Consider the following 13,007-nt stretch of genomic DNA (forward strand, 5'->3'; position numbering starts at 1 on the left):
ATGGGGCCACTGTGACAGCTTAACCCTTTGTCTCTTCTAGTCTCTGGGGAAAAAGTTGCTTCACCCACCGGAGTCTTTTAAGAGAGGATGTTAAAAAATCCCCAGCAAGCTCTTAAGGTCAGATTAGGCTGAGGATAGCAGTCAAGTTTCACACATAACAGGGAGGAGACTGTTTGCTTTAGAAATTTTTGTTTTTTACTTAAAGAGAATTGGAAATATTTCTAGCAGTCTCCATTCTTTTTTCTCTCTCATATATATACGAATCTATATGTATATATATGTATTTGAAAAATGCAACCCTCAACTTTTGGTTTAAATTTGATCTCACAATATCCCTTTAACATGAAACTCTAAAGCCGTAATTGATACCCCAGTTGGACATTATCACAGATTATTTCCTGTCTGTGTTTTGACTGTCCTGGTCGAACAGCTTCCAAGCCTAACACAGAGTCAATGAAGAGAAACAACCCTCAGCTACTATTATTCCAGTTACTCATTCTACCAAAATAATAAAAATAATGAAACCACAGCCTGCCTTGAACGGTAAAGATCTCTTAAAAGCCCTTCCTAAGCCGAGCCTTGACGTATCTTGCATATCTTAGGGAAAAAAATAAAGTTGGTAGGTTGGAGGGAGGAATTACCAGTGATGTTCTTTGGCTGGTCTTGTGTCCACACTGTTCATAAAGTGCCACCTTGGGTGCAGATGTGAGCACCAGGAACTGCCTGACCCACCCAGGGCTGGCCACCCAGCTGCCGTGTGCCTGGCCACATGCCGGGTCTGCCGCGCCACTGCCAGCGCCCCGGCAGGCAGGAGGCCACATGCGAGCAGCCGTCTGTGTAGCCCTGTGTTCTGCACCGGCAACAGCAAACCTGGTCTTCAAGGGGGCCAGGCGGAGACTTGCCAAGGACAGTAATGGACTTCCCTCCCAGCTCTCAAGATGGGTAAACATGGTGGGTAATGTTTGAGGTATAAACCCCAGCAAATACTATACAGCCACTGTGCCAAAATTGAGCTAGGTGATATTTTTTGTCTAATGCTTTTTATACCAGGAGAAAAAAAGAAAAAAAAAATCCCCTCCTGATTTAGTAGTACCAAAATGTTTTATGAATTCATGCCTTTTCCCCTGAGCAGTTCATTTAGGCAAGGAAAAAGCACCCAATAATAATACCAAAGCCCCTTCCCGTCCAATCGTTTCATTCCAATAGGTTGGAAAATAAATGTTTTCCATTATTTGCCTTGGAAATAGGTCCTCACTTAAAAATAAATTAGTTAATTTACCTTTCTGTATTTTCACATGTGTTTAAAGATGGCTAACACTGAATTTAAAATGTCAGTATAAAAATGCCTATTTGTTTTCATTTTTGCTTGGTAAAAATCTTCTTAAAAATTAATTTAAACCAAAAAGGAACTCTCTCCCAGTCCTGGCTTTGTTTTGTTTTATCAATCTAAAAAAAGCACCAAAAAAGCAGAAAGGGAAAAACTGAATACACTCTAAATCTCCTCACCTGTTATGAAGCCCATCTGTGAGGCTTCTAGCAGGATCTCTGAGTGACCTAGCTTTCCCCAGCTCCCTTTGGCACATTTGTTCTGTCAGCCCGGGATGAGCCCCCTCTTGTCACCTGGGCATGGGTATCTCAGCTGAACTGCTCACGAGCTGCTGCTCACAGCTCATCCTGATCCTAGTTCAGTTCAAGAGACATAGCACAAGAAATGAGAGTATCAAGGAAAAAGGAGAGTTTGGAATGTGGATACAAAATTGACCAATTTTGCTAGTTTTACCCCAGCAGCTTCGCAGACTGATTCCTATTTTCAAGAGAGATGTAAATGCTACTGCTTTCCAGTGAAACATTCAGCTTTTTCCTCTCTTCATCTTCAGACTTAGGTTTCTGAGCTACTCAGACTCTCTTGAGAATCTTTTTGATATGTGATATAGAGGCCCAGATTTTGCTCTGTAAAGAACATCTCTCTAGACTAGCAGAGCAAAATGATTCAAACTGAACAGATTATTTTTTTGGCTCAGTGGGGTCGGGTGGAAGGGGCAGGGACTGTTCCACCCTGATACCACTCAGGTGTTCAGCTGTGATTTCAAAATTTAGCAGAGGTTAACAACTATCTTAAACCAGAGCAACTTTTAATGCAAGGGATCTCAAGGCACACCGTAATAAACATTACGTAGATTTTTGGTACAGTTTTGTGCATGTCCTACCAAGCCAATCCCAGGATATCCAGGTGAGAAACTCCTAGCCACTGTTTCATACAGTATTTTTGGCTGCTGCATGTTAGGTTTCTTTGGGTTCATCTCCCTTTCTTTCAGGAGAAGTTCCTTTCAGGAACCAGGTCATAGTCAGTTGTATTCTAAGGGCATAAACCCAAAAGGCCACATTCACGTCTGGTGAAATGCAGTGATGTTACAGCTGGTAGAATTGGTCCCCCAGAACTTAAAAGTGGGAGAAGCTTTCAGGGACTGTTGAGTTTATAATCCCTCATGGGAGCAATCAGCGGTGACCAAGCAGGAGGAATCTCAGGGGAGCAGAATGAAAAGGAAAAATGTTTTCAGCTCTCATAATGTTAAGGCAGGGAGGGAGGGCAACAGGGTGAAATTATATAAAATAAACAGGCATCAAACAAAGTACAGTAAGAGGAGGGTTGAGAGAAGGTAAGATGGATAATTAAGGAATAAGACACGACAGGCTGTGCATTTCTGGGTGATTATTGCATGCCTGCTATGACGTTCTTTAGAAGCAAACTTTTGCTGCACAAGAACTAGAATCACCCCCCAGGGACAGGCTGGCAGGAGGGTCTAATTGCTGTTATTACAGAATTAATTTTGAAATTAAAATAATAATAATAATAGGAAGAAAAAGGGACAACCTCCCTCTGCACCATGTTGTTTGTTAGAATGTATTATGGGAAAGGAGATGACATCACCAGCAGTCGGTCATTGGAGGGAGTGCAGTGGCATCACTGCCAGCCAATTCCCAGCTGCATCCTGGTGGTGTGCTGGCTTTTGCATGGCTTTTCTTCTTTCTCTCTTTCTCATTCCTTGGCCTAGGTTGCCTGCCTTCAAGTCAATGTGCCAAACTAATTTCTTGTGTCAAGAACTTCTGTCTTTTATCCTTTCCTGAAAAATTGTAGTTTTGCTCCTTGCCTTATTCTATCTCCTCTTTTGGTTAAAAAAATAATAAAATCATAACTGTTTGAGATATGGAAAGTAATGCATACCATACCTGTGGTCCAGAAGCATGGAATTTCTTTAGGGTTTCTTCTCCAAAGATTTTTTTCCTTCTACTCTGCCATCCCCCAGCTCCTACCTGTCCACCTCCTTCAGTGAATCTGTAGGTAATCAGGGTTCCATATGATCTCTGCATTGAATGGGAAGGGGGATGATATATAAGAGGAGGGTTTCTCTTCTTTGTGTAGCAGTGGATAACTGCAAAAACAGTTATTCAGGTAGGTGCTCTTAGCATACATGGAGTTTCGTCAGCACTGAGTGGCATTTTTTTATGCACAGAAATTCTCTGCTTAAATTAGTTTGGTTGGGAAACATTCCATATGAAATAATTTATGTTTTTGTAACAAGCTTTCTTATTCCTATGTTTCTGAACCAAATACCTTCAGGAATGCTCATTTTAGAGAAATTCAGTAATGCCATTTGAAAAAAAAATTATTCTATTTTGCAAAGGAAAAGAGATCCTGAGATTTCCTTGAGAATGGAATTTATCTTCTTTATAGTTCTGGTTGGTTTTAGTTGTTTCCCAAGTAATCCGCTGGCCTAACAGTGACTTCTGGTCAGATAATGACTCACGAACATCTAGTTGCCTCAGATACTGAGCAGCTTCAGATTTAGTTTTTACACACCTTGATTTTCCCCTTAAAGGCACAAATGGTTCAAGCAAAGCAAATAGACTCCCTCAAAATGGTCTTCAGCCTCCACTGTCATTGATCCCAGCTGAGACTCTAGTATCTATTGGGAAGCTCTATATCATTATCTGCTGAGTGGTGATGGTATCAGGACTGTGGTCTTGATAGCTGCTGTACAAAACATGAGACAAGCTAAGACTAGATGAAACAGAGGAAAAGAAGATGCACAAAGAAGTGAAATGACATATCCATATTCACACCAGGAATAGTATCAAGATCAGGATTGGATTTCAGGACTTCTGAAACTCAGCCCAGAACTGTGCCATTAGGGGATATTTTAGTTTCTTGTCAGGGGATGTGTGGGAGGACAAATCCAGCCCACCTGTCTCCCCAGAATCAATCATGTTGATGTGAGTTATATTTATAAAATTAAAAAATTGATCAATGGAACTCTGTTCTGGAAAATGAGTCTCTGCACAATAAAAAAAAGAAAACCAACCAACCCAAAAAGTAATTTTAGCTTTATAGTTCCATTGTACTTGGTACATTAGGAGATGAGATGTTTTTCACATGCCACTGCATATTACCAACATTGTATCAAAGGGATGAACCTGTGACCTTCAACACTAAAGCCTGGGCTCCATCATTAGAATTAAGGAATGATCTACAATATTTGTTATCCTTAGGTGACCCAACCAGTGTAATGGGAACATGCTGTTATATAAATATTACACACACACACACACACACACACACACACACACACTCTCTCTCTCTCTCTGCTGTAGATGGACGGCAAAATGCATCTCAGGAGAGAAAGAGTTAAATTAACCAAGGTAGGTGAATGCAAAGTTGCTTATGCAGACATTTTCTTTTAAAGATCTGGTCTCTGTCCATGCATTAAGTACATGCAGAGACTCGCTGTATCCAGGTTGACAGCTCTGGCATTATACATCCGTGGGGAAAGGTTGAACAGCATCATAGCACCACTTGGAAAGACTTAATAGAATTCTACCTTCTTAGCCTCCCACATTTTCTAAGGTAAACTGAAGTGGGAAATTCCACGTGATGAACAAATTTCTATTTCATGGACAGTGTTAAACTGTCATGTCAAAAGGCTGGGAGTGGGGACCAGTACTCCCAATTTGAAGGGAGGAAATAAAAATAAGCAGCATATATTATACAAGGCAATTCTTTTCCTTTTCTGTGGCTGAGAAGAAGTTCTCTTGAGCCTCTCCACACAGCCCATTCACAAGGAATCAGAAGCAGCAGTCCCAAAGGAAGTAAAAATCAAGAAACAGACAGGGCTGGATTAAGGATGGGAGGGAAAGAGGTTTCTAAATGTTGGTTGGGATAATCAAAGAAAGGGGTGCAGACATATGATACTTGTCATCCTCTTCTGAACACAGCTTCACAGACATTGAATGCAAGGATTTTCTTTCTAGTGGGACAGGATGAGCCACCTGTTGAAGCATTGGCTTTCCACTTTCCAGGGTCACTTCCCTGCTCTATCCCAGAGCTGCTGTGCTGAGTGACCCGGTGCATCTGCCAAGACCAATGCTACAAGGTGGAGGTCTGGCCTTGAACGTGCTCAGCTTATGACCAGGGTCTTGCTCTTTTCCTCTGTCATTGGCCTACCCCCTGCCATGCCTAACCTCACTTGGACCCTTTAGAAAGCTCTGACTCTTGGGCTGAGGCATCTTCTCAGGGCAGACTTGAAGGTTTGTAACACAGTAGGGCAGATGAGTTTGAGTTTGAAAGGTTTCAGACCTGCTGGTCCTGCAGGGCTCACAGTTCACCGGCTGTTTCATCTTGTCAAGGAAGTCCTGATCACCACAGTGCAGGAGGAAGCTTAGAAGGGAGTTTCATGGGAGGATAATGGAACAGACAAGTGGGGAGGCTGTTCCACACAGAAGAGCAGAGTGGTAGACACTGTGAATTTATTTCCAAATCCTGTTTTTACTGCCATTGTCTTCTGTTGTGAAACAATGGTCTCACTGCATCTTAGAGCAAACTAATCAAGCCCGAGTATCCAACCCAAGTTCAGTGTATAAACCCTTCTCCTTTTTCCTAGAACTGTTGCCTTCAGGTGGCTGCGCAAGGGAATGGGAACACCAAGAGACCAAGGTCTTCAGGGTCACATTGAAGAGGCTTTCTTACCGGTTTGTTGTGTTCATGCAGCAGGTGACAAACAGGTGTTCTCCATCAGATCACCTGGCACATGTATCTCTACTCGTTGGAGAAGGTGGGGCAGAGAGAAGACAGAATTGAGTCCCAGACTTGGTTCAGTGAAGTGGTGCTGGAGATGCGATGCTCTGATTCAGTTGTATTTGGGCTCTGCACACAGGCAATGCTGCCAGCGTGCCCAGTGCTATTCCTGGTGCATTGGGCATGATGGTACCAGCAGATTCTGGCTGGGAGGCATGTAAGAGATTAGGCAAACATTACAAGAGAGGAGCGTGGGCTCATCTTGTCACAGAAACCTGGCAAAACAGACCTGAAGTCAGAGATTTCTGGTCAGGCCTGTTAGTACCTCACAGCAGTCTGTCTCTCCAGAAGTTCCTTGGGAGAAAAATAATCCCAACATATGCAAATTAACACAATAGTTGATGGATCATTTCAATTCCCATGAAACAAATTGTTCTTGAAAGCAGTTCTTACTTCACCCCCGCCCCCCCCCCTTTTTGGCTTCTTCTGCTGTCATTTGCACCTTGACCGAGATGTTCCCCCTACCCCTTTTTTCCTACACTTCTATAAAATTTTTCATCTGATTTTTTCTTTTCCTCACTTCTTGAGGCTGGAAATATACTCATTACATTTTTAACGGGGAGAAAAATAATAATAAGAAATCCCCAAGGTGGTGGATTACCACCAAAAAGACAACCAACAGCAGGAAGCATCCAACCCTTCCCAACCCCCTCTTCTCCCCACTCTTCCATCACCCCACCACCCCAAATATTTCTCATGATTTTCAAGTCAACCATATATTTGGGAGTTTCTATGCAACAAATTTTAATTTTACTAATTCAACCAAATTTTCTTTGCAAGCTTTCTGTGTAGCCTGAAGCCTACAGCTATTTTTGAATCTTTCTATCTTTTTCAGGGCGAGGCAGAGTCAAGTTACCTTGTCATCAAATTCTCATTTTGGCAAGCAGGGTGGTGGGGGTGAAAAAACAGAGGACTTCATAGCAATAATCACTAACCAAAACACTTCAGAGTGCCTGAACTTGTTACTGTGTCTGTTCAGTTCTTCGACAATATGTCAAGCAGAAAGAAAACAGCTTAATTTTTCACAAGCCTGGTTGCTTTCTGAAGTTAACAACAACACTGCAACTTGTTTGAACTAGTGAATGGAGGGAACATGCTATTAATACCAGAGCCACAGTGCCCCATTCCCCACAACCCACCAGATGTCTGAATTTAAACTGTCACCTCACGTATCACATCAGTTTCTATGGGCAAAATCTTGGTCTGTGTTCCAAATGCCCTAGAGGCACTGAGCTGTTCTTGCATGGTCTTTGATATGGTCTGTTAGTAATATGGTTGTAAAAAGCCATGTGCATTTATGGTGTATTATTATTAATATAGCTCCTGTTCCCACCATTGTTTTGTTATTATTCATGCATTATTTCCTCTTGGGCAACTGGATTGCTCTGGGGACTGATGTAACATACAAATCTTTTCACCTTTCTGTCAGCCCACTTTGGTATCCTGCCTGCTCACTTGCTGGTAGGTTGTATGGCATAGCTATGTGTTCACATCAAACACTCAAGTTTCTCAGAAAAGAGAGGGAGATTCTGGGAAAACTCTGAAGGAAAACCAAAATAAATCCATTCCCCCTGGAATCTGGTTGTGGCAATTTTTGAATGTCTTGCCTTTCATATGGTCCAAAAAAAGACTCAAAACCCCCAAATGTTTAGGCCAAAACTTTTTTGGTCTTCATCAAAAAGTCAAAATTCCTGTGGAAAGAAGACACTTTTCAAGAAAACGTACATTTAATCAGAACTCTAGTTTCCCAGCAAAGCCAGTGTTGACTACAGCTGTGCAAAGCTGAGGGAGAGTGCTGGGCAATACCACCTCCCCTGCCAGGGCACCGTCCTGGGCCACTTAGCCTGATCCATGGGTCTCACACAGCGGAGAGAAGAAAGTAAAAAGTTCTGCTTGTCTGAGCTGTCAGGTAATAAGAAAAAACATCACATGTGTATGGGGGAAGAAGCTGAGAAGGAGTTGGAGACTCAGTAGAGCTTATGGGCAGAGGAGTAATTGGCTGAAGGGAAGAGGCCAAGGGATGAAAAAGGGTTCGTGTGGAAGGAAGCAGGCCTGCACACTGGCCTGGGTCAGCGCCACTTCATCCCGACATTCTGGGTGAGAGTAACCTCCTGAGCAGGTCTTTTGTTCATCTGGTGTACTGCTCCCCTAGGACCCATGCACTGATGAACTTACCCATCGCAGTCCCGGGAGCCTTTTCTCCAAGGCAGCTGAGAGCCAGAGGAAAGGCGAAGCTGTTGGCTCTGGTTCCAGAGACCTCATGCATGCACATACCTGTACGTGAGGGTCAGTGCCACTCCCAGACATGCTATGCATTTCTTCATTCTTGACAGTTTCTTTTTTCTTCCCCCCCCAGCTCCCCCCAAGATCTAAAATTAAGAAATCATGCAGATGGAAAACATCTGCCTGTTCTTTGTGTGTGGAAAAAACATAACACATGGCAGGGATGATAAATAATAATAAATAATGATGATGATGAAAGCATTTTGAAAGGCACAATGGTTTGATTTGTCCAGAGCAAGCATCACACACTCTCTGTCTGGGCTAAGAAGGATAAATAGACTGCTGTGGTTTGAAATTTTGCAAATGGCAACACAATTTTGAGGCATTTAGGAAGAGCAGATGTTGAGCATGGCTTGGGTTTTTGTGGGTTTTCTCATTAGCGCCTAGTCAGAGACTCTTCAGGTGTGGAAAAGGAGCCTGACCTCTCCTGAGTGCAGGTCTGTTTATGTATGAGTCACAAATCACTGTGTCTCCTAAAACTAACACAGCTCAGCCAAAGAATGACATAGCCTCCCAGTGACATAATATTCCTCTTTTCCACCTTGTTACCTAATACAGGGTTATGAAATCAAATCCATGGGACAAGTCATATATTTGCTTCCCTAAGGTTATCACAGAAACAGGGTAGCTTTTCTCCCAGGAGACATAATTCTTGGCATTTCCCAAACATCCATGGAGAAGTTAGCTCTAATTGTATCCCTGAGGACCTTACTTAGACCTTCATCAGGGTCTACCTATACACTTCTTCCAGGATTTCACTTGTGCCTGGTCACCTCAGGCTGCAGGTAATGACACTGTAAACCCCAATGAGTGCTATCTGATGAAGAGGGACAAAAGAGTTTACTTAATGAGTTGTTTGGTCTCAGCTGAATTTCCATACTGCAGGTTTTCTACTTAGTGTCTGCCAGCAGGCTGAGGCTCTCCCGCCTTTGTAAGTAACTAGGCCCAAATGGCTCCTGATTTTTGAAACCATTTAAAGCTGTGACATGCCTGCAGACAAAATAGACAGGGGTGGTGGGGAAGGAGTAAGAACCCTTCCCTGTCAAAGGAAGGTCCATATCTGTGTGAGGAAGAGCATTCAGACAATGGAGAAGATGATTCATATACATATATGTGTGCAGGTCTGAACACTGGTAAAGGAAATGTGCCAGGACTGGCGCATTTATGGCTGACTGAACATGACACCAAACATTTCAAAGGACAGTGACAGCTATGTGTACCTTCAGGCTTCAGCTGTTTATGGGCAGTACCCCTAAGAGCCTGAGATCTCAGCTGCCAGGGCAACCATCCCATAATGTCTCAGGCAGGATGATTCACAAATGGAAATATCATTGAAAAAAGCCCAACACTAACACTCAGGACAAACCACGCTCTGTGTGTATGTCTCTGTGTGTGCTTTGCCAGCATGTTTGTGTGAGCACTCGGAGTGTAAACACAACATAGCATTTACTGTTTTTGTGTGTGTCTGCTGGAATGATGGAAGCTTAAGAATAAAAATAAAAAAAAAAAAAGAGAAAGAAAGAATGCGAAGGAATCAGAGCTGAGCAACAGAAGAATGATGATGCAATGATATTGCAGCAGCAAAAGCAAAATGATCTGCTAAAAATACACCAAAGGGATCTAAATATTTCCATAAACAGATGGAGGTCGGAGCCCAAATGGAAGAAAAAAATGCAAATAAGGGGAATTGTATTTGACAACCATAAGGGTCTTACGGTTCTTCCGTGTCTTTTATTCCAAAAGGTTTTTTACAGATGCTCACAGTTGGGCAAAAGAGGACTCTGATCCCACAATGCTTTACTCACATGAGTAACCCTAATTTATTTTCATAGACTCAAAGGGGACAATGGAACTGCCATGTGAGCAATACCTTGTTTGAGTTCTTTTAGAGAAAGCATCTGGCAGTGCTTTATAGTGAAGGCTGCAGAGCAGTTTCCATGCTAAACCTCTCTTTTATTCATTCTTATAATTATTTTTTTTCTGTTTCAGAGCATTCACATTTTCAGCTGAATTTTTCCAAACATAGTCCATCCCTGAATGGGAATTTTACTGGGGTGCATGAGGAAGAACAGTTTCAGCCGAGCTGGAAAACTGTGTTTTCCCTTACACAAAACAGTCCAAGCCTCTTCCTGCCTCTTTCTTGCCCCTTTATCTAAACAAATGAGAAAGGCCTAAAATTTCATTTGCTGAGTTGTCCTACAAGGAGTCAGGGATAATGAAATTTGGTGAGGTTTCAAAATCAAAACCACACTAGAAATATTTTAAATTTTTAGGTACCCGAAATCCTGAATATACTCTGCAGGGGTGAAATTCAGCTGCTGGAGAAAGGGTACCAGAGCACTGTATGGCCTGAGCTCCTTTGAAGCCAGGTGCCTGTGCTCAAGCCTGGCTTTGATCTTGCCCAAGTTCATCCAGCTATGAGTGGGAACCTGACTTTCTAACTGGGAAACCAAAACCAGGTGTGATACCAGCTGTAGTATTTCCCTGTGGCCCTGATGGACCACCTTGGCTCAGGATAGATCTTAGGTAGGATTAAGAAACATCAGCGTAAACCCCTCTCCTAGCTGGAAGCTGCAGTCTTCCTTTTTGAACCCAATACAAAGACTGAGAGGTACCCAGCTAGGAAACCTTGTCTTTTGAGCTGCTGCAGCTCGTCTTCCCAGCAAGGATGAAACCTTGTGAATCCACACCAAGATGCATTGGGAGTAGGACTAAACACAAGTACATTTGAAAGCTTCTCGCACAAATGTTTTCCTCTGGGTAAAGCAAACTGGTTTCTTTTCAGGAAGTCAAAAATTTCTTTGGGTTATTATTTTTTTTTTATCTCCAGCTCTCAATTATGTCTAATAATATAATAATCACCCTAGAAGAAAAGGGGTAAAATGTTGTTTCAAGATGTAAAAACACCCCTAAACCAAACACACTAAAATGACATATTTTGAGAACACTTGGCTTTAAAATTCTGCATTTCACACTATTCTTTCTAAACACACATCTGTCCAAACCAACATATTTCTAGGAAAATGTATTTCTTCTCAATGAAGCTTTATAACAGGAAAATATCTTCTTGGAAAAAATGTGTCCTGATCTCCTCTTCAGACAAGAGTGGCCATTTCATACAACATTAGAAAGGCCAGGTTGTCCTATCCAGCCACTCATATGGTTGCCTCCAGACAGCTTAGCGAATATGGTATTACACAATTCAATCCTTGCTTTGTACATTGCACAATTCTTCCTTGGTACGCTGTATGTGTGTCCTAAACTATAGGAGCTGGACCAGAACATGAGCCATGTCCCTTCCAATCCAAATGACTCTTATCCTAAGCACAGCATACCATACACAACACATAGGAAATCCATCAATTAATTTATACTGTAATTTAACTATATACATGATGATGAGAACTAAGTACCTGTAATTACACACCCTAGGATGAAGTTGAGACTATCAGATATGAGGCTTGAAGTGTTACAAGACACTCATGTTAAAAGGACCTCAAGCGCTGTTTTAAAATGATAAATGATCAGTACAGTGCTCTGTGAAGATACCACAAGAACTGCAGTTTCTTTTGTCACTTCAACTGTTGTCTAATGCCAGACCAGACATTTCTGTTCTACTGCTGTGGGAATAGCAGATCCAAGCAGTCTAGTTTCTTGAGTCTTGCTTTTTTTTTTTTCTTGCAAGAACGTGCCCTTGCAGAAATAAAAACTGTTGGCAACCTATAAACCATGTCTCATGTTCTATCCAAAGGTAGGACAGGTTTTCTTCCACAGCTCTCAACAGTGACAGTGTTACCCAAACCACATCTTTCTGAGCTGCTGCTTGATATTTTTACTGTTGTATAGCTGAAAGTAATTTTTAGTTCACCTGTTCTACATTCCGGATGCCTTGTCTCCATCTGGTGATACACACCATGTCATTGCTGTAACTTCAGGGAGCACAAACAGCATTAGGAAAGAAGCTATATGAAAACAAGTAAAATTGGATTGGTGATGCTCTAAAGCTTTGTGTTGGGAAAACCCCGGTTTGCTGCAGACAGCTCCTCTCCTTTCACTACGTGCTGAGGTAAACTCCCATTCTGGGCTTGGCTCACTCTGTCTTATGAAGAGTCACTGCTGACGTTGATTTATTTAGTGGTTGAGTGGTAGGTTTTGGAAGAGTCAGGAGGAAGCTCTGCCTTCCTGTTCACACACAGCTGTTCTCCTCCGAGACCCATCTGCATTCACTGGAGGACCACTGGCCTCTTTGCCAGAGCTCTATCACAGGCAGTGTTTACAGCTGTCCTGAACGGATGACCAGTGTGTGGTCTGAAGCTATCGATGGAGAAGAGAGACAAGTGCATTCCACAGAATTTATTCTCTCTGCATCTTCCAGAGCACCACAGACTCCCTGATATCAGCTGTCACGAACTCCTTGGACCTGGCTGAGGCAGGATAACAGAAGACTGGCTGGGCAGAGCTACCGGTACTCTTCACAGGAGCTGTTGTACTGCACATGAGCTGTATCTGTCGTGAAGAACTGCAAGCCAGCCTGCGCCTTTAGAAGCAGCCATCTCCTGTGGTATTCAGAGCCGTATGAAAAACATCTCCAGCA

Source organism: Falco punctatus (assembly GCF_963210335.1).
Source record: "Falco punctatus genome assembly, chromosome: 8".
Classification (NCBI taxonomy): domain Eukaryota; kingdom Metazoa; phylum Chordata; class Aves; order Falconiformes; family Falconidae; genus Falco; species Falco punctatus.